This window comes from Arachis ipaensis, chromosome B9, assembly GCF_059453495.1.
Source record: "Arachis ipaensis isolate K30076 ecotype BB chromosome B9, ASM5945349v1, whole genome shotgun sequence".
Lineage (NCBI taxonomy): Eukaryota > Viridiplantae > Streptophyta > Magnoliopsida > Fabales > Fabaceae > Arachis > Arachis ipaensis.
The window spans coordinates 98,117,373-98,139,432 of record NC_142444.1 but is presented as its reverse complement, the minus strand read 5'-3'; the positions used below and the strand labels follow the sequence as shown (position 1 = coordinate 98,139,432).

The following is a 22,060-nucleotide window of genomic DNA, read 5'->3' as shown; positions in this document are numbered from 1 at the left end:
GGTGGTATTGAGGACATTGGGATTTTGTCAAATGTGTAAAGAAAACGGAGAATAGAATATTTTAGGTGTTGAAATGATTGAGCGTGGTTGAGTGGGTGGTATTGAAACTGTGGCTAGTATAAGAACTGTTGCTAGGCTTTGAAAGTTTTGAATGGTTGGAATTGATGGATATTGTAATTCGAGCTGTAGAAAATTGCTTAAGACTAGAATTAGGCATAGAGGCCTTATAAAGCACTAAGTTATGAATTAGTGTTAGGATAAGCGTGAACACTATTAGGGTCAAGTTGAGGGAGTTCAGAAGTAAGCCTAGGATTTGTAATCCGATGAGGGATATATGACTTGATTGGATATTTGGATTAGTTAGTAGCTAGTGGCTAAAAATCAGAGTAGCGCAGCAGAAGCTTGTAGAATGCAATAGCACATGATAGTCATGAGTAGATGTCGTAGGAAGATGACTAAACGTATCTTAGGCTTGAATACTTGAAGAGTTAGTGTGTTAATGTAGGTAAAGGTTTTCTAAAAACTAAGTCTAATTGTGACAATAAGATTAGAATGAGTTGGGATAAGCTATGAAGATGAGGGTAGGCGAATAAATTAGAATTGGGTGATAACTGAATGCAAATATTGTGTTGAGGTTGAATTAAGGAAATCTAAGAATGAGAAGGATGAGTACGTCATAAGCTTGAATTCGGTTAAGATATAACATTATAAATAAGACTAAAGAATGTAAATAGAGTATTGAGCTCATATGGAGGAATGAAAAGGTGAACGGTGAGCGGTAGGTTTAAGTTGAGGGAACGTTTAGAGATGATGATGGTGTGATCCAAATTTTGAGGGCAAAATTTCTTATTTGGTGGGGAGAATGTAAGAACCGCAATTAACCAACTTGTTAATTAAGTGATAATAATGTCCAAATTACGTTCCAAAAAGTTAGAGTGAGAATTTGAGGATTTAAAAGTGATTTTGGACTCAGTAGGTCTTTTTGAGTCAGAAAAATGTATTTTCTGCAAAAAACCGTGAAAAACTGTGAACCGGCAATTGAACCGGTTGAATCGGTTCAACTCTTCCCGATACCGCACGGGAAAAAGTGAAAACCATCAAAAACCTTAGAAAAACATTAGAAATGGAAAACCGGGCATTAATTTTAAAGGTTTGGCCCGAAGTTAGGTCAAACGGGCTAAAAACGCTAACGGATTAGACCGGGCCCAAGTAGGACCCAAGCCCAACATATAAAAGGGTTCATTTAATGAACCCATTCAGCATTCCACCCTCATTAAACACACACCACCAGTTGAGAAGAGAAGAAGAAGATAGACTCCATTAACACTATTCACCATCTTCTTCCCAAGCTCATATCTTGAGCTATAGAGCTCCGATCGCCGCACCGTTTGTGGCTACGCGTTCCTTGTGAAAAGATCTACAAGACCCATATAAGAAACTGGTAAGAAAAGCTCGAAATCCTCTCAGTTTTGCTCTCCAAAATTTCGGGTTTTATTAGGGCTTTGGGGTTAAATGAGTTTTTGTGATTTTGGATGTTTAGGTGTGCTCTAATCCTTGCTTAGTCTTGGATCTTGCTATCAAATCTATTGAAAAAGGTAAGAGCCATTAAACCCTTGTGATTTTATATTTAAATGGAACCCTAGGTTGATTTGTGGTGATTTATATGTGTATAGCTTTATTGTTCTGAGTTTGGGAGCTATTGGAACTTATTGGTGCTTGTTAAAGTGGAATTGAAAGCTTGGTTTGGAGTTGAGAGCTTGCTTGTGCTCATTTTGGATTTTGGTGCATATAGGGAATTGGCCAAGGTATGGTTTCGGTTTCCTCTATGTAGTATATAATATTCATGGATACTTAGGCTAGTGACCCATAGGATAGGTTTGAATTTAAATGGTTGTTGAGTTGTTAAATGATGGTATGTGGTGATTTATGATGAATTAATGATTGTTGGGTTTGATTATGATGAAGGATGGTAATATGATAATGATGATTAATTGTGTAAATTGAAAAGGCATGGTGATGATATAAGTGATTTTGAAATTGATGATTTGGTATTGTGATTGTAAAAATGTGATATATTGGTGTTGATGTTGAAGATGATGCGATGTGAATGGAAATGTGGTAAGATTGGTGTATTGTGATATAAAGGATGATATTTGATAAAAATTAGAGTTTGGGATGGTTTGGTATTGTTTTGGTTGGTTTGAGATATGAAAGTTGGAAAAATTGGTCATTTGAGAACTTTTGGTAAAATTGGATTTTTAGTAAACTTTGTTTGATCATACTTTTTGCCTCGGTTTTCAAAATCTAATGAAACTTATCTAGAATTAAAGATATTTAAAAATCCTTTTAATCGATATAAAGTTTGTGAAATTTGGAATTTTGTAGAGGAAGTTATGATCATTCAAAGTTGGTGTTGAAAATCTGAAATTCTGCTAAGTTGCAGAATTATATGATTTCTGATATATGCGCACGCACAACCCTACAAAAATCTTATTCTATGCGGATGCACAGACCTGTGGTCACGCACAGACAGGGAAGTGCTTACTGGTTGCAGCGCTAGCACAGCTGGTGCGCGCACACATCAATGAAGAATTGCAACCTGTGCGTACGCACAGCCCTGTGCGCACGCACAAGTTGGGAAGAGGAGTCTGTTGGGGGCGCTAGTGATGACAAGTCATCCTAGCCTATTTTAGCTAGTCTTTTTCTCTTGTTTTCATTAGAATTATGCACTTTCTTGAGCTACAAGCAAGCTAATTGAGTAGATTTTCATGTTTCCCTTGATTGAACCAACCATATATGAATTCATGCCATTTCATGAGGTTTTATGCTATATTTGTTGCATATTATGAAAGATTGAATATCTCATGATTTTGAGCATAGCTTTGATGAGTTTGGTTGATTAATGATAGGTGAAGAAGGCTTGGAGAAAGGTTGAAGCAAGAAGGAATGGCTAGGAGTGAAGAGAGGACAATGGAATAAGTGAAATTGAACCAGGAAGCAAGAAGCTGGACCTAAAGTTAGCATCAAACTTTTGCACAAACTTTTGGTTGAAAAGTTAGCCCCAACGTTAGCCCCCTAACTTGGAGGCTAACGTTGGAACTTGAAAATTCTCCCCTGGGCTTCAAAAGTTTGCGCCAACGTTAGCCCCCTAACTTTGAGGCTAACGTTGGCACATGGATTTCTCCCCTGGGCACCAAAAGTTTGCGCCAACGTTAGCCCCCTAACTTTGAGGCTAACGTTGGCACATGAATTCCTCCCTGGCCATCTAACGTTGGCACATGAATTACAATGGGGAAGGAGCAAAAGTTTGCGCCAACGTTAGCCCCCTAACTTGGTGGCTAACGTTGGCGCCACTAGCACACAAGGCATTGCCAACGTTAGGGTCAAAGTTAGACCCCTAACGTTGGCACCAACGTTCATACCAGCAAAATGTGCTGGCTGCTATGAAAAGTTGGAGCCAAAGTTAGACCCCTAACTTTGGCTCAAACTTTTGGTCCAACTTTTGCTAACCTCAAAACCGGTTCAATTGGTTCACTTTGGTTCCTCTCCAAACTTCAAGAGCAATCAACCAAGGCCTCTTTCAACCCAATTCCACCAAGAGCAAAGGCCCAACTCAAGGCTTGAAGATCATTTGAAGAAAGTGTATAAATAGGATAGAATTCAAGTTCTTCGGAGAGCTTTCCTTTTGAATTTTCATAATAGTTTTCGGAGAGCTTTTGTTATTGAGTGAACTTTAATTTCTTTGTTTCCATTGCTTTCAATTTCATTTTACATTTGTCTTGGATCTTGGATTGGAGAATTGAAGAAATTCTGTTTCAATCTCAATCTTGGATCTCTCTGTTTCTTTACTGTTAATTGAATTTCATTTCCGGTTAATTGCTCTTCATCTATTCTCTTTGCAATTTACAATTCCCTGGCAATTGTTCTTGTTGGATCTAGGAAGGCATTGAGATCTAGACTTGGTTTTCTAGTCTCTGGGTCCTGAGATCTGAATTTCCCATTTCACTTCTCTGTTTACTGCTTTCTATGTTCATTTACTTTTCTGCTTCATATCCGGTTCAACCCCAATTCCCTTTTACTCTTCTGTTTTATGCAATTTAACTTTTCCTTGTTTAAATCCAATCCCCAATTCCCTTTACAATTCCAGCCGTTTACATTTCTTGCACTTTAAGATTCCGCAATTTACATTTCTTGCATTCTAAGTTTCAGCTATTTAATTTCTTGTTCTTTAAGATTCAGCACTTTAATTCCCTGTTCTCTTTACTTCCATGCAATTTAATTTCTGCAAATCACAAATCACCCAACCAAAACTTGATTCGCTTGACTAAATCAACCACTAAACTAAAATTGCTCAATCCTTCAATCCCTGTGGGATCGACCTCACTCCCGTGAGTTTTTATTACTTGATGCGACCCGGTGCACTTGCCGGTTAGATTTGTGTGTTTTGGGAGAAATTTATTTTCCACCAAAATAACTCATCAAGTTTTTGGCGCCGTTGCCGGGGATTGATTAGATTGACAATGATTAAGTGAGGTGGTGATCTAGATCAAGCACTTTTTCTTTAATTTTGATTAACCCACTAACTGTTTGATTTTTTGCTTAAACTAACTAACACTTCAATCTGGCAGTAAATTGAAGTGTCACTAGTTTTGTGCATTTCTCATGTTCTGCTTGTATGTCAAGTACAAGAAGAACCGTACCCAATTTTCATGAATCAAGACGAAAGAACTCTTAGGAGGTTAAGAAGAGCTGAAAGAGGGAAAAACATTGTTGGAGAAGAGGAATCTGACGAAGAATTCCAAGAGATGGAGGAACATTTAACCAATCCACCAGGTGGAGAAGACAACAACAATGGCAACCCACCCTAGAGGAGAGTTTTGGCTTCCTACACCTTTGCAAATCCTAGACATTGTGGGAGCAGCATCTTGGCTCCAAATGTCAATGCTAACAATTTTGAACTCAAGCCACAACTCATCACTTTGGTTCAGAACAATTGCTCTTTTGGTGGAGGACCACTTGAGGACCCACACCAACATTTATCCACTTTCTTGAGGATATGCAACACTGTCAAAACTAATGGAGTGCCCCCTGACAGCTACAAGCTGATGCTATTCCCATTTTCTCTCAGGGACAAGGCCACTCAATGGTTAGAATCTTTTCCAAGAGACAGCATCAACAACTGGGATGATTTGGTAACTAAGTTCCTTGCAAAATTTTATCCACCTCAGAGGATTATAAGGTTAAAGGCTGAAGTTCAAACATTTACACAAATGGAGGCCGAACCTATCTATGAGGCATGGGAGAGGTACAAGGCTCTGATAAGGAAATGTCCCCCTGCCATGTTTAATGAGTGGGAGAAACTTCAAAACTTCTATGAAGGCTTGACACTGAAATCCCAGGAAGCTTTGGATCATTCAGCTGGAGGTTCCTTGCAACTCATGAAAACTGCAGAAGAGGCTCAAGAACTCATTGATATGGTGTCCAACAACCAATATTTCTTTGCTCATCAAAGAGGCCGCCAACCATCACAAAGGAGAGGAGTAATGGAGCTAGAAGGAGTGGATTCAATCCTAGCTCAAAACAAGATGATGCAGCAGCAAATTCAGCAACAATTTGAGCAAATGGCCAAGAGAATTGATAGTCTCCAAGTTGCAGCAGTCAACACTAGCCAATCATCAACCACATGGGGACAGAGTGAAGAAACTCAAGAAGAACAACAACAATAGCAAGTACAGTATATGCACAACCAAGGACCAAATGAAGTGTATGGTGATACATACAATCCATCCTGGAAGAACCACCCAAACCTCAGATGGGGAGATAACCATGGCAGAGGAACTCAAACCAACACAACCCAAGAAGCAACCAAAATCACAACCAGCAGCAGACTAACCAAAACCCCTACAGAAAACCTCAAAACAACTACCCCAACATCAACCAATACCAATCTAATAACCAACCCACCAACCAAAATGCCTACCATCCACCACCCACATCTCATAACCCACCTCAAATATCACCTGAAGCCCAAAGAATCACTCACTTGGAGGCCATGATAGACAAAATGCTGAAACACCAGGAAATGGTAGCCAAGAATCAGGAAGCCTCCCTGAAGAGCCTAGAGAGACAGATGGGGCAACTCTCCAAGCAAGTATCTATTGAGAGACCTTCAAACTCACTGCCCAGTGACACAATTCCAAATCCCAAGGAAGAATGCAAGGCAATACAATTAAGGAGTGGGAGAACATTGATAAGCAACAATGACACTATAAGGAAGCAAGCAGAGAACACCAAAGAACCAATAGAGGATGAGAATCAAACAAAGGTAGATGAGGCTAATAAGCAAGTTGTGATGCCAAACAAAGGCACTGAGAAACTCAAAGAGAAGGACAACCAGCCACATAGCTCAAAGGAAGTAGCTCAGGGGCAGCAGCAAATAGGAAAGAGCATCATACCTCCACTACCATATCCCCAGAGGTTCAACAAAGAGGTTAAAGACCAGCATTTTCACAAATTCCTTGAGATTTTCAAGAAGTTGGAAATCAATATTCCCTTGGCTGAAGCACTTGAGCAAATGCCTCTATATTCCAAATTTCTGAAGGATCTTATCAACAAGAAAAGAAGTTGGCTTGAAAGGGAAACCATATTACTCACCGAGGAATACAGTGCTGTGATTCAACAGGGTATTCCACCAAAACTTAAGGATCCGAGAAGCTTTGTAGTCTCATGCACTATTGGCAAGATAATTCTCAACAAGGCTCTCTGTGACCTGGGTGCCAGCATCAATTTAATGCCTCTCTCAATGATGAGAAAACTTGCCATAGAAGAACTTAAACCCACCAGGATGTCACTAGTCATGGCTGACAGATCAATCAAGACACCCAATGGAATTGTGGAGAATCTGTTGGTGAAGGTTGGGGAGTTTATTTTCCCAGCAGACTTTGTAATTTTGGACACTGAAGAAGAAGGAAACGACTCAATCATTCTGGGAAGGCCATTTCTACACACAGCAAGGGCCATCATTGATGTAGAAAAAGGAGAAATGACCTTCAGGGTCCATAATGAACAAATGATCATAAATGTGTTCAAATCAATGCAAAACGCTCCTGAGCAAGAGGATTACGTAAGAGTGGATATGATAGACAGTTTGGTGGAAGAAAGAGTGGAAGAAAATTTTCAAGAGCAAGAAGGAAATCAAGGGGCAACAGAGGAACAAGTGGCTGAGACCTTCACTGAGCAAGATGAAAGACAAGATAGCAATGAAGATGTGCGAAAACAAGAACTGAAACCTTTACCCACCCATCTCAAATATGCATTCCTTGGCACATCGGAGAGCTTCCCAGTAATCATTAATTCATCCCTGACAAAGAAGGAAGAAGGAGAACTTCTTGATGTACTCAAAGCTCATAAGGATGCTTTAGGATGGACCATTGATGACCTGAAGGGAATCAGCCCTGCAGTATGTATGCATAAAATCCTCTTGGAAGATAATTCCAAACCAGTGGTTCAACCGCAAAGAAGGCTAAATCCTACAATGAAGGAAGTTGTCCAGAAGGAAGTAATGAAGTTGTGGAATGCAGGGATAATCTTCCCAATATCTGACAGCCCATGGGTAAGTCCGGTTCAAGTTGTGCCAAAGAAGGGAGGAATGACGGTCATCACTAATGAGAAGAATGAGTTGATCCCTACTAGAACAGTGACTGGGTGGAGGATGTGCATAGACTATAGAAGATTGAATGATGCCACCAGGAAGGATCATTTTCCTCTCCCATTCATTGATCAGATGCTGGAAAGGTTAGCCGGCCATGCCTATTACTGCTTTTTGGACGGATATTCTGGGTATAATCAAATCGTGGTGGACCCCAAGGACCAAGAGAAAACTGCCTTTACATGTCCATTTGGAGATTTTGCATATAGGAGGATGCCTTTTGGGCTCTGCAACGCCCCTGCCACATTTCAAAGGTGTATGCTCTCCATTTTTTCTGATATGGTCGAAAAATTTTTAGAAGTCTTCATGGATGACTTCTCTGTTTTTGGTGATAATTTCAATGCTTGCCTAAACCATTTAACTCTTGTCTTGAAACGGTGCCAAGAAACTAATTTGGTTTTAAACTGGGAGAAATGCCATTTCATGGTACCCGAAGGGATTGTTCTTGGCCATAAAGTTTCAAGAAAAGGGATAGAGGTTGATAAGGCAAAGGTTGAGATTATAGAAAAACTCCCTCCACCAATTAATGTGAAATCTGTTAGAAGTTTCTTGGGGCATGCCGGATTTTACAGAAGGTTTATCAAGGACTTTTCAAAAATAGCCAAACCTTTAAGTAATCTGTTAATGCTTGATAACCCTTTTGTTTTTTATGAAAACTGCCAGCATGCATTTGAAACTTTAAAAAATAAACTCACAACAGCACCAATCATCACACCTCCAGATTGGGAATTACCTTTTGAACTCATGTGTGATGCAAGTGACATTGCAATTGGTGCTTTACTTGGGCAAAAGAAGGGAAATTTGCATCATGTCATATATTATGCAAGTAAAGTGTTGAATGAGGCCCAAAGAAATTACACTACAACAGAAAAAGAGTTGATAGCTGTAGTCTATGCATTTGATAAGTTTAGATCATATCTGATAGGATCAAAAGTTGTGGTTTACACTGATCATGCTGCACTTAAGTATTTGATGTCAAAGCAGGATGCTAAACCAAGACTCATCAGGTGGATACTGCTCCTACAAGAATTTGACATTGAGATAAGAGATAAGAAGGGCACTGAAAATCAGGTCGCTGATCATCTGTCAAGGCTACCACATGAAACAAGTCAAAAAGCATCCCAGCCCATAAATGAAAGCTTCCCAGATGAGCACCTTCTGCAGATCCAGCAAGCACCTTGGTTTGCTGACATAGCAAATTACAAAGTGGGAAGGAAGATACCGCAAGAATTCTCTAAGCAACAAGTGAAGAAGTTGATCAACGAAGCAAGGAAATTTTCATGGGATGAACCCTTCTTATTCAAGAGATGCTCTGATGGAGTGATCAGAAGGTGTATTCCTGAAAGTGAAGTGAGGGACATCTTGTGGCATTGTCATGGTTCAGCTTATGGTGGACACTTTGGCTCAGAAAAAACAGCCGCAAAAATACTGCAGAGTGGCTTCTATTGGCCAACTATCTTCAAGGATGCCAGAGAATATGTACACCAATGTAATGAATGCCAGAAAGCAGGAGGATTAACAAGAAGGAATGAGATGCCTCAAAACTTTATCTTAGAATTAGAATTGTTCGATCTATGGGGAATTGATTTCATGGGGCCTTTTCCTCCTTCCTATTCTTTTAGATACATCCTGGTAGCAGTGGAGTATGTCTCAAAGTGGGTGGAAGCCATAGCCACAACCACCTGTGATGCACAGATCGTCCTCCAATTCCTTAAAAAGCACATCTTCACTAGGTATGGAGTGCCCAAAGGTCTTATTAGTGATGGTGGTAGTCACTTTTGCAACAAACAAATGGAGAAACTCCTTCACAAATATGGAGTAATTCACAAAGTAGCCACACCTTACCATCCTCATACTAATGGCCAAGCTGAACTTGCAAATAGAGAATTAAAGAAGATCCTAGAGAAAACAGTGGGAATCACAAGAAAAGATTGGGCTAGAAAGCTAGAGGATGCATTGTGGGCTTATAGGACAGCTTTTAAAACTCCTATTGGCAAGTCACCCTTTCAGCTATTGTATGGCAAATCCTGCCACCTCCCTGTAGAGCTTGAACACAGAGCTTTTTGGGCCACTAAACTCCTCAACCTTGATCCCCAAGCTGAAGGAGAAAAAAGGTTGTTACAACTAAATGAGTTGGATGAATTTAGACTAGAGGCTTATGAAAGTGCGAAGATATACAAGGAGAAAGCTAAGAAGTGGCATGACAAGAAGATCACAAAGAAGGAATTCAAGCTAGGACAGCTTGTGCTCCTGTATAATTCGAGGCTTAAAATTTTCCCTGGCAAACTGAAGTCTAAATGGACTGGCCCATACTTGGTGACAAAGGTTTTTCCCTATGGGAGTATTGAACTGCTAGATGAGGCAACAAAGAATCAATTCACAACAAATGGTCACAGAGCAAAGCTGTATTTGGGAAGATAATTGGATAAGGAAAAAGAGGTTCAACACCTCCAGCCCTCTTAAAAAGAATTGAAAGATGTCAAGCTAGTGACAATAAAAGAGCGCTTGTTGGGAGGCAACCCAACCGGAGGTAGTTTTCTTTTCATAACTTTTTCAATAAGAGTGTTGAATAACTGCTATGTATTGCAAGAAGCTAATTTTGGGGTTGCACACCAAAAACAATCGAAGGGAGAATGCAAGATGCTAAGTTTGGTGTTCCACCAAAACTTCATTCTAACTTCCTGCACATTGCCAGTTCCAAGCAATCAAACAGATTATTCAACAACTTAACTATTTTTGTTTAGTCCCAATATCTTAACCTTTAGCAAGGACACAAAAGTTTGCCCAGAGTTAACCTGTTGAATCAGAAGAAGTAGCAAAGAATTAAGTGGGAATTAACCACCAATTGAAGGTCCCATGCATAAAGACTCAAAAAGGGGCACAACAGAAAGGAGAACAAAAGAAATGCAAACCAATAGGTTGTATCTATACTTAACCTTTACTGTTGGGAAATATTTTTGATTGATGTCTTGATAAAGTGTTTATTTAGTTCAAACAAATTCAAACTTCCCTTAGAATAAGTAGGCTAGTTTATGTGTGTGCTTGTGTGTCTATTTTCATTCTACAAGAAGCATGTGTTGTCCCCTGCATCTTTAAATTCAATAAAAGAACAGTTTGAATGTGAAGTAAAATAGTCTCTGTTAGTTAGAAGTGGAATAAAAGTAAATGGTGGTATGTGTGTGATTGTATAATAGCTCACTTTTAGTGAATAAAGAGCTAGGATATCTCCTTCTAAGTAAAGAGTGGCCCACTGTCTATGAATCTCAATTGAATTAAATTCCTTGGTTAGAAAGAAAAACAAAAAGAAGGAAAGAAAAAAAAAAGAGATAGCCAAAAAGTGGCAGAACAAAAGAAAAACAAAAAGAAACAAAGCTGGACACCAATAGCTTGAACTTTGAAATATATGCCTGTGATGTCTTTGTACTAGGATCTGCTTGGATTAGTAAGCTCTTAGGAGTGCCTCAACACTCGGTGACTTGGGTTAACTAATCCGGGATCATCAGCTGAAAGTCCACTATCAAGAGCAACCTAACTACAAGGCATTTAGTAACCCAAAGAGGTGCTGGGCATCAATGTTTTAAAAAGGAATGTGAGCCAAGTGTCTATAGTGAATAATGTGTCAAGTATAAAGAAAAGAAAAGGAACTTGCTACACATGACACTCAAATAAAGCTTATGAACAAAGTAATAGCCAAGGATAAAGGAATAATGAGAGGTCATAGCAGTATGTCACTTGAAGCTTGAAGGAGACTTTCTAGGCCTAGGAGTCAATAAGAAGTGAATATTGGCATATCCACACAAAACCCCATGAACTATCAATAATACTCTGCTAGCATGAACATCCTCTTCTAATTCATTCTTTCTTCTCAATAAATCTTTTCTTGCTTGGGGACAAGCAAGCTTTAAGTTTGGTGTTGTGATGACAAGTCATCCTAGCCTATTTTAGCTAGTCTTTTTCTCTTGTTTTCATTAGAATTATGCACTTTCTTGAGCTACAAGCAAGCTAATTGATTAGATTTTCATGTTTCCCTTGATTGAACCATCCATATATGAATTCATGCCATTTCATGAGGTTTTATGCTATATTTGTTGCATATTATGAAAGATTGAATATCTCATGATTTTGAGCATAGCTTTGATGAGTTTGGTTGATTAATGATAGGTGAAGAAGGCATGGAGAAAGGTTGAAGCAAGAAGGAATGGCTAGGAGTGAAGAGAGGACAATGGAATAAGTGAAATTGAACCAGGAAGCAAGAAGCTGGACCTAAAGTTAGCATCAAACTTTTGCACAAACTTTTGGTTGAAAAGTTAGCCCCAACGTTAGCCCCCTAACTTGGAGGCTAACGTTGGAACTTGAAAATTCTCCCCTGGGCTTCAAACGTTTGTGCCAACGTTAGCCCCCTAACTTTGAGGCTAACGTTGGCACATGGATTTCTCCCCTGGGCACCAAAAGTTTGCGCCAACGTTAGCCCCCTAACTTTGAGGCTAACGTTGGCACATGAATTCCTCCCTGGCCATCTAACGTTGGCACATGAATTACAATGGGGAAGGAGCAAAAGTTTGCGCCAACGTTAGCCCCCTAACTTGGTGGCTAACGTTGGCGCCACTAGCACACAAGGCATTGCCAACGTTAGGGTCAAAGTTAGACCCCTAACGTTGGCACCAACGTTCATACCAGCAAAATGTGCTGGCTGCTATGAAAAGTTGGAGCCAAAGTTAGACCCCTAACTTTGGCTCAAACTTTTGGTCCAACTTTTGCTAACCTCAAAACCGGTTCAATTGGTTCACTTTGGTTCCTCTCCAAACTTCAAGAGCAATCAACCAAGGCCTCTTTCAACCCAATTCCACCAAGAGCAAAGGCCCAACTCAAGGCTTGAAGATCATTTGAAGAAAGTGTATAAATAGGATAGAATTCAAGTTCTTCGGAGAGCTTTCCTTTTGAATTTTCATAATAGTTTTCGGAGAGCTTTTGTTATTGAGTGAACTTTAATTTCTTTGTTTCCATTGCTTTCAATTTCATTTTACATTTGTCTTGGATCTTGGATTGGAGAATTGAAGAAATTCTGTTTCAATCTCAATCTTGGATCTCTCTGTTTCTTTACTGTTAATTGAATTTCATTTCCGGTTAATTGCTCTTCATCTATTCTCTTTGCAATTTACAATTCCCTGGCAATTGTTCTTGTTGGATCTAGGAAGGCATTGAGATCTAGACTTGGTTTTCTAGTCTCTGGGTCCTGAGATCTGAATTTCCCATTTCACTTCTCTGTTTACTGCTTTCTATGTTCATTTACTTTTCTGCTTCATATCCGGTTCAACCCCAATTCCCTTTTACTCTTCTGTTTTATGCAATTTAACTTTTCCTTGTTTAAATCCAATCCCCAATTCCCTTTACAATTCCAGCCGTTTACATTTCTTGCACTTTAAGATTCCGCAATTTACATTTCTTGCATTCTAAGTTTCAGCTATTTAATTTCTTGTTCTTTAAGATTCAGCACTTTAATTCCCTGTTCTCTTTACTTCCATGCAATTTAATTTCTGCAAATCACAAATCACCCAACCAAAACTTGATTCGCTTGACTAAATCAACCACTAAACTAAAATTGCTCAATCCTTCAATCCCTGTGGGATCGACCTCACTCCCGTGAGTTTTTATTACTTGATGCGACCCGGTGCACTTGCCGGTTAGATTTGTGTGTTTTGGGAGAAATTTATTTTCCACCAAAATAACTCATCAGCTAGCACAGCTTGTGCGAGTGAATATGCTTGTAAATTTTTGTACCTGTGCGTATGCACACCCCTGTGAGTACTCACACTTTTAAAAATTTTCCTGGGCGTGCGCACGCACATCCCTATGCAGACGCACACGTCTTGTTTCTAAAATTTTACTTTGTTTTCAACTATTCTACCTTTCCAACATGGTTGCAAGATTCTCTAACACCATTTTTGGACTCTTGGGCCTAGTTTTGGACATTTAGAACATTGGGAAAGAATTTAATGGCTTTTTATGATATTATTTGGAAAACTTAGAAAACAGAGGCCTAGGTTTCTGGCGTGCTGAGGATGGTATGATGGTATGTGATGAATGATGTATGAGATGGGCACTGAGGGACCGTTGAGTTCGTAATTGGAAATGTGAATTTGTGGTGGTTGAGATGAGTCGAGGACTCAAATGTGTGATGAGGAATCACTGATGTATTAAAACTGTTTTCTGAAAAACCACTGTACTATTGTTTCATACTGAGATTTGTTAATACGCTATGCGCCTAGCAGGGACGGGGTTGGACCCCGCCTGTCGAGGTAGCGGCGGCGGCGTAAGCGCAGTGGTTCATCCCGCTAAAGTTGAGATGTGAGGTCTGTGGTAAGAGTATCCCGCTCGCATCCCTTCGGATCAATAGAGCGTGCAGGCGTCGGTACCTGGATAGTGATCCGAGCACTATATCTCGGGGGTTCCCATATGAGGATTCCGAAGGGCGACATCTCTATGGAGATGTGTCCAGTTGGCAGTTGAACTGACAATGTGATATCACAGCCAGTAGGATAGGCATTTATCATATGTATTTTCTATCTGTTTGTAAGCTTTGATTACTTGAAATGTCTTGCCTATTTGTATAACATGCCTATTTGCTTTTTGAATTATTTGCTGGTGCGCAGAAATTGTGATTACACTTTGATTATGTAAAATTCATCGCTCTTTCTTTCCCTGGTAATGGCGCCAAAAACATGATGCCAATACCATGGTTCACAACTTCGCACAACTAACCAGCAAGTGCACTGGGTCGTCCAAGTAATATCTTACGCGAGTAAGGGTCGAATCCCACGGAGATTGTTGGTATGAAGCAAGCTATGGTCACCTTGTAAATCTCAGTCATGCGGATATAAAATAGTAATGGGGTTTTCAAAAATAATTAATAAAATAGGGATAGAAATACTTATGTAAATCATTGATTAAAATTTCAGATAAGCGAATAGAGATGCTTTCGTTCCTCTGAACCTCTGCTTTCCTGCTATCTTCATCCAATCAGTCTTACTCCTTTCCATGGCTGGCTTTATGTAATGCATCACCATTGTCAATGGCTACTTTCGGTCTTCTCTCGGGAAAATGATCCAAATGCCCTGTCACGGCACGGCTAATCGTCTGGAGGCATCACCCTTGTCAATGGTTACATCCTATCCTCTCAAGGAAAATGGTCAACGCACGCTGTCACGGCACGGCTATTCATCTGTCGGTTCTCGATCATGCTGGAATAGGATTTACTATCCTTTTGCGTCTGTCACTACGCCCAGCAATCGCGAGTTTGAAGCTCATCACAGTCATTCAATCATTGAATCCTACTCGGAATACCACAGACAAGGTTTAGACTTTCCGGATTCTCTTGAATGCCGCCATCATTCTAGCTTACACCACGAAGATTCCGATTAAGAGATCTAAGAGATACTCATTCAGTCGAAGGTAGAACGGAAGTGGTTGTCAGGCACGCGTTCATAGGGAATGATGATGATTGTCACGTTCATCACATTCAGGTTGAAGAGCAAATGAATATCTTAGAAACGAAATAAGATGAATTGAATAGAAAACAGTAGTACTTTGCATTAATCTTTGAGGAACAGCAGAGCTCCACACCTTAATCTATGGAGTGCAGAAACTCTACCGTTGAAAATACATAAGTAATGATGAAGTTCATTGGTCTCGGCCCCAGAGCGGAACCGGAGTGACCAAGATTACTATGATCCGAAGATAAAACTCAGGATCTCAAATACAATAGTAAAAAGTCCTATTTATAATAAACTAGCTACTAGGGTTTACAGAAGTAAGTAATTGATGCATAAATCCACTTCCGGGGCCCACTTGGTGTGTACTTAGACTGAGCTTGAAGTCTACACGTGGAGAGGTCATTCTTGGAGTTGAACGCCAGTTTTTGTGCCAGTTTGGGCGTTGAACTCCACTTTGCAGCTTGTTTCTGGCGCTGGACGCCAGAATTGGGCAGAGAGCTGGCGTTGAACACCCGTTTGCGTCATCTAAACTTGGAAAAAGTATGGACTATTAAACATTTCTGGAAAACCCTAGATGTCTACTTTTCAATGCAATTGGAAGCACGCCATTTCGAGTTTTGTAGCTCCATAAAATCCATTTTGAGTGCAAGGAGGTCAGAATCCAACAGCATCAGCAGTCCTTCTTCAACCTCTGAATCTGATTTTTGCTCAAGTCCCTCAATTTCAGCCAGAAAATACCTGAAATCACAGAAAAACACACAAACTCATAGTAAAGTCCAGAAATGTGAATTTAACATAAAAACTAATGAAAACATCCCTAAAAGTAACTAGATTCTACTAAAAACATACTAAAAACAATGCCAAAAAGCGTATAAATTATCCGCTCACCGCAACACCAAACTTAAATTGTTGCTTGTCCCCAAGCAACTGAAAATCAAATAGGATAAAAAGAAGAGAATATACTATAAATTCCAAACTATCAATGAAACAGAGCTTCAATCATATGAGCGGGACTTATAGCTTTTTGCCTCTTGAATAGTTTTGGCATCTCACTTCATCCATTGAAGTTCAGAATGATTGGCATCTATAGGAACTCAGAATTTAGATAGTGTTATTGACTCTCCTAGTTCAGTATGATGATTCTTGAACACAGCTATTTTATGAGTCTTGGCCGTGGCCCTAAGCACTTTGTTTTCCAGTATTACCACCGGATACATAAATGCCACAGACACATAATTGGGTGAACCTTTTCAGATTGTGACTCAGCTTTGCTAAAGTCCCCAATTAGAGGTGTCCAGGGTTCTTAGGCACACTCTTTTTTTTGCTTTGGACCTTGACTTTAACCGCTCAGTCTCAAGTTTTCACTTGACACCTACACGCCACAAGCACATGGTTAGGGACAGCTTGGTTTAGCCGCTTAGACCAGGATTTTATTCCTTTAGGCCCTCCTATCCACTGATGCTCAAAGCCTTGGGATCCTTTTTATTTGCCCTTGCCTTTTGGTTTTAAGGGTTATTGGCTTTTTGCTCTTGCCTCTTGGTTTTAAGAGCTTTTGGCTTTTTCTGCTTGCTTTTTCTTTTTCTTTCTATTTTTTTTTCGCCTATTTTTTTTTTCTGCAAGCTTTATTTTTTTGCTGCTTTTTCTTGCTTCAAGAATCATTTTTATGATTTTTCAGATTATCAAATAACATGTCTCCTAGTCATCATTCTTTCAAGAGCCAACATATTTAACATTCTTAAACAACAACTTCAAAAGACATATGCACTGTTCAAGCATACATTCAGAAAACAAGAAGCATTGTCACCACATCAATATAATTAAGCTAAGTTCAAGGATAAATTTGAAACTCATGTACTTCTTGTTCTTTTGAATTAAAACATTTTTCATTTAAGAGAGGTGATGGATTCATAGGACCTTCATAACTTTAAGACAAAGTTACTAACTACTAATGATCATGTAATGAAGACACAAACATAGATAAGCACATAACATAGAAAATGAAAAACAGAGAATGTAAGAATAAGGAATGAGTCCACCTTAGTGATGGTGGCGTTTCCTTCTTGAGGAACCAATGATGTCCTTGAGCTCTTCTATGTCTCTTCCTTGTCTTTGTTGCTCCTCCCTCATTGCTTTTTGATCTTCTCTTATTTCATGAAGGATGATGGAGTGTTCTTTATGTTCCACCCTTAGTTGTCCCATATTGGAACTCAATTCTCCTAGGGAGGTGTTGATTTGCTCCCAATAGTTTTGTGGAGGAAAATGCATTTGAGGCATCTCCGGGATCTCATGGTGATGAGCTTCATACGCCTCTTGAGCTCCATGAATGGGCTCTCTCGCTTGCTCCATCTTTTTCTTAGTGATGGGCTTGTCCTCTTTAATGAGGATATCTCCCTCTATGTCAATCCCAGCCGAATTGCATAGGTGGCAAATGAGGTGAGGAAAGGCTAACCTTGCCATAGTGGAGGACTTGTCAGCCACCTTGTAGAGTTCTTGAGGTATAATCTCATGAACTTCCACCTCTTCTCTAATCATGATGCTATGGATCATGATGGCCCGGTCTATAGTAACTTCAAACCGGTTGCTAGTGGGAATGATTGAGCATTGAATGAACTCCAACCATCCTCTAGCTACGGGCTTAAGGTCCAGTCTTCTTAGTTGAACCGGTTTGCCTTTTGAGTCAATCTTCCATTGAGCTCCTTCTACACATATGTCCATAAGGACTTGGTCCAACCTTTGATCAAAGTTGACTCTCCTTGTGTAGGGGCGTGCGTTCTCTTCCATGTTTGGCAAGTTGAACGCCAACCTCACATTTTCCGGACTAAAATCTAAGTATTTCCCCTGAAGCATTGTAACATAGTTCTTTGGATCCGGGTTCTTACTTTGATCATGGTTCTTGGTGATCCATGCATTAGCATAGAACTCTTGAACCATTAGGATGCCGACTTGTTGGATGGGATTTGTTAGAACTTCCCAACCTCTTCTTTGAATTTCATGTCGGATCTCTGGATACTCATTTCTTTTGAGTTTGAAAGGGACCTCAGGGATCACCTTCTTCTTGGCCACAACATCATAGAAGTGGTCTTGATGGGCTTTGGAGATGAACCTTTCCATCTCCCATGACTCGGAGGTGGAAGCTTTTGTCTTCCCTTTTCCTTTTCTAGAGGATTCTCTGGTCTTAGGTGCCATCAATGGTAATGGAAAAACAAAAAGCTTATGCTTTTACCACACCAAACTAAGAATATTGCTCGCCCTCGAGCAGTAAAAGAGAGGATAGATGAAGCAGAAGAAGAAATAGAGGAGACGAAGAAGGGGTTGTGTTTCGGCCAAGAAGAGAAGAGAGGGTTGTGTTGTGTGAATTTGAAGAAGAATGGAGGGCTTTATATAGGGAAGGGAGGGGGGAAGGTTCGGCCATTTAGGGTGGGTTTGGGTGGGAAATTGATTTTGAATTTTGAAGGTAGGTGGAGTTTATGAGGTAGGTTTATGGGGAAGAGTGGATGGATGTGAGTGGTGAAGAGGTGATGGGGAAGAGAGATTGAGGTGATTGGTGAAGGGTTTTGGGGAAGAGTGTTTATGGGATTGTGTGAAAGAGGGGTGAGAAGAAGTGAGTGGAGGTAGGTGGGGATCCTGTGGGGTCCACAGATCCTGAGGTGATCCTGTGGGGTCCACAGATCCTGAGGTGTTCAAGGATTTACAACCTTGCACCAACTTAGGCATGTAAAATGCCCTTGCACACAACTCTGGGCGTTCAGCGCCAGGTTGGTGCCCATTTTGGGCGTTCAACGCCCATTTGTTGGCAATTTCTGGCGTTGAACGCCAGAACCATGCTTGTTCTGGGCGTTCAGTGCCAGCTCTTCTCTAGGGTGCATTTCTGGCGTTCAAACGCCCAAATGAGGCCCATTTTGGGTGTTCAGCGCCCAGATACTGCTCATTTTGGGCGTTTAGCGCCAGAAGCATGCTCTGTTCTGGCGTTGAACGTCAGACAGGTGCTTCCTCCAGGGTGTGATTTTTCTTCTGCTGTTTTTGATTCCGTTTTCAATTTTTATTTTTATTTTGTGACTCCACATGATCATGAACCTATAAAGACATATAACTAAGAAAAATATAGTTAGATAAATAAAAATTGGGTTGCCTCCCAACAAGCGCTTCTTTAATGTCAATAGCTTGACAGTGGGCTCTCATGGAGCCTCACAGATGTTCAGAGCATTGTTGAAACTCCCCAACACCAAACTTAGAGTTTGGATATGGGAGTTCAACACCAAACTTAGAGTTTGGTTGTGGCCTCCCAACACCAAACTTAGAGTTTGACTGTAGGGGCTTTGTTTGACTCTGCTTTGAGGGAAGCTTCTTCTGCTTCCTCTCCATGGATGCAGAGAGAGATCCTTGAGTTGTACACACAAGGTTGTCCTCATTCAATTGAAGGATTAATTCTCCTCTGTCCACATCAATCACAGCTCTTGCTGTAGCTAGGAAAGGTCTTCCTAGGATGATGGATTCATCCTCTTCCTTTCCAGTATCTAAGACTATGAAATCAGCAGGGATGTAAAGGCCTTCAACCTTTACTAACACGTCCTCTACTTGTCCATAAGCCTGTTTTCTTGAATTGTCTGCCATTTCTAATGAGATTTTAGCAGCTTGCACCCCATAGATTCCCAGTTTCTCTATTACAGAGAGGGGTATGAGGTTTATCCCTGAACCAAGGTCACACAGAGCCTTAAAGATCATGGTGCCTATGGTACAAGGTATTATGAACTTTCCAGGATCCTGTCTCTTCTGAGGCAATGTCAGTTGATCCAGATCACTTAGTTCATTGGTGAACAAGGGAGGTTCATCTTCCCAAGTCTTAATACCAAATAATTTGGCATTCAGCTTCATGATTGCACCAAGAAACTTGGCAGATTGCTCTTCAGTAACATCCTCATTCTCTTCAGAAGAGGAGTACTCATCAGAGCTCATGAATGGCATAAGGAGGTTCAATGGAATCTCTATGGTCACTAGATGAGTCTCAGATTCCTTTGGTTCCTCAGAGGGAAGCTCCTTATTGATCACTGGACGTCCCAGGAGGTCTTCCTCCTTGTGATTCACGTCCTCCACTCCCTCATTGGGTTCAGCCATTTTGGTTATGTCAATGGCCTTGCACTCTCCTTTTGGATTTTCTTCTGTATTGCTTGGGAGAGTGCTAGGAGGGATTTCAGTGATCCTTTTACTCAGCTGGCCCACTTGTGCTTCCAAATTTCTAATGGAAGACCTTGTTTCATTCATGAAACTCACAGTGGCCTTAGATAGATCAGAGACTAAGTTTGCTAAGCTAGATGGGTTCTGCTCAGAATTCTCTGTCTGTTGCTGAGTGGATGATGGAAAAGGCTTGCTATTGCTAAACCTGTTTCTTCCACCATTATTAAAGCCTTGTTGAGGCTTTTGATCCTTCCAAGAGAAATTTGGATGATTTCTCCATGATGAATTATAGGTGTTTCCATAAGGTTCACCTAAGTAATTCACTTCTGCTATTGCAGGGTTCTCAGGATCATAAGCTTCTTCTTCAGAAGATGCCTCTTGAGTACTGTTGGATGCAGCTTGCATTCCATTCAGACTCTGAGAAATGATATTGACTTGCTGAGTCAATATTTTGTTCTGAGCCAATATGGCATTCAGAGTATCAACCTCAAGAACTCCCTTCTTCATAGGCGTCCCATTATTCACAGGATTCCTTTCAGAAGTGTACATGAACTGGTTATTTGCAACCATGTCAATGAGTTCTTGAGCTTCTGCAGGCGTTTTCTTTAGGTGAATGGATCCACCTGTAAAAGTATCCAATGACATCTTTGATAGCTCAGATAAACCATCATAGAATATATCCAGGATGGTCCATTCTGAAAGCATGTCAGAAGGCCACTTTTTGGTCAACTGTTTGTATCTTTCCCAAGCTTCATAGAGGGATTCACCATCTTTTTGTTTGAAGGTTTGAACATCCACTCTAAGCTTGCTCAGCTTTTAAGGAGGAAAGAACTTGGCTAAGAAAGCCGTGACCAGCTTATCCCAAGAGTTCAGGCTGTCTTTAGGTTGAGAGTCCAACCATATTCTAGCTCTGTCTCTTACAGCAAAAGGGAAAAGCATGAGCCTGTAGACTTCAGGATCTACTCCATTAGTCTTAACAGTATCACATATCTGCAAGAATTCAGTTAAGAACTGAAAAGGATCTTCAGATGGAAGTCCATGAAACTTGTAGTTCTGCTGCATCAGAGAAACTAATTGAGGTTTCAACTCAAAGTTGTTTGCTCCAATGGCAGGAATGGAGATGCTTCTTCCATGTAAATTGGAATTAGGTGCAGTAAAGTCACCAAGCATTCTCCTTGCATTATTGTTGTTGGGTTCGGCTGCCATCTCCTTTACTTGTTTGAAATTTTCAATAAGGTTTTCTCTGGATTGTTGTAATTTAGCTTCTCTTAGTTTCCTCTTCAGAGTCCTTTCAGGTTCTGGATCAGCTTCAACAAGAATGCCTTTTTCTTTGTCCCTGCTCATAAGAAAGAGAAGAGAAAAAGAAAAGAAGAGGAGTCATCTATGTCACAGTAAGAGGTTCCTTATTGTTAGTAGAAGAAGAGAAGAAGAAGAAAAAAATTTGAACACAGATAGAAGAGGGGGGTTCGAATTTGGTGAGTGATGTGAGGAAGAGATGTTAGTAGATGAATAAATAAATAGAATAAGAGGAGAGAGGGAGAGGATTTTCGAAAATAATTTTTGAAAAAGAGTTAGTGATTTTCGAAAATAGTTTTTGAAAAATGTTAGTAATTTTCGAAAATTAAGATTTAAAAAAAATTGAAATAATTAGTTAATTAAAAAGAAATTTTTGAAAAAGAGGGAAGATATT

General features: G+C 40.1%; 1 non-coding gene across 1 annotated transcript; it reads left to right on the top strand.

Annotated features, from left to right (window-relative positions):
* The first annotated feature begins 21,069 nt into the window (after positions 1-21,069).
* On the top strand, positions 21,070-21,177 carry LOC148545585 (small nucleolar RNA R71). The gene has a single exon (XR_015901056.1). It is a non-coding gene; the product is annotated as a small nucleolar RNA R71 (small nucleolar RNA).
* Positions 21,178-22,060: the final 883 nt, after the last annotated feature.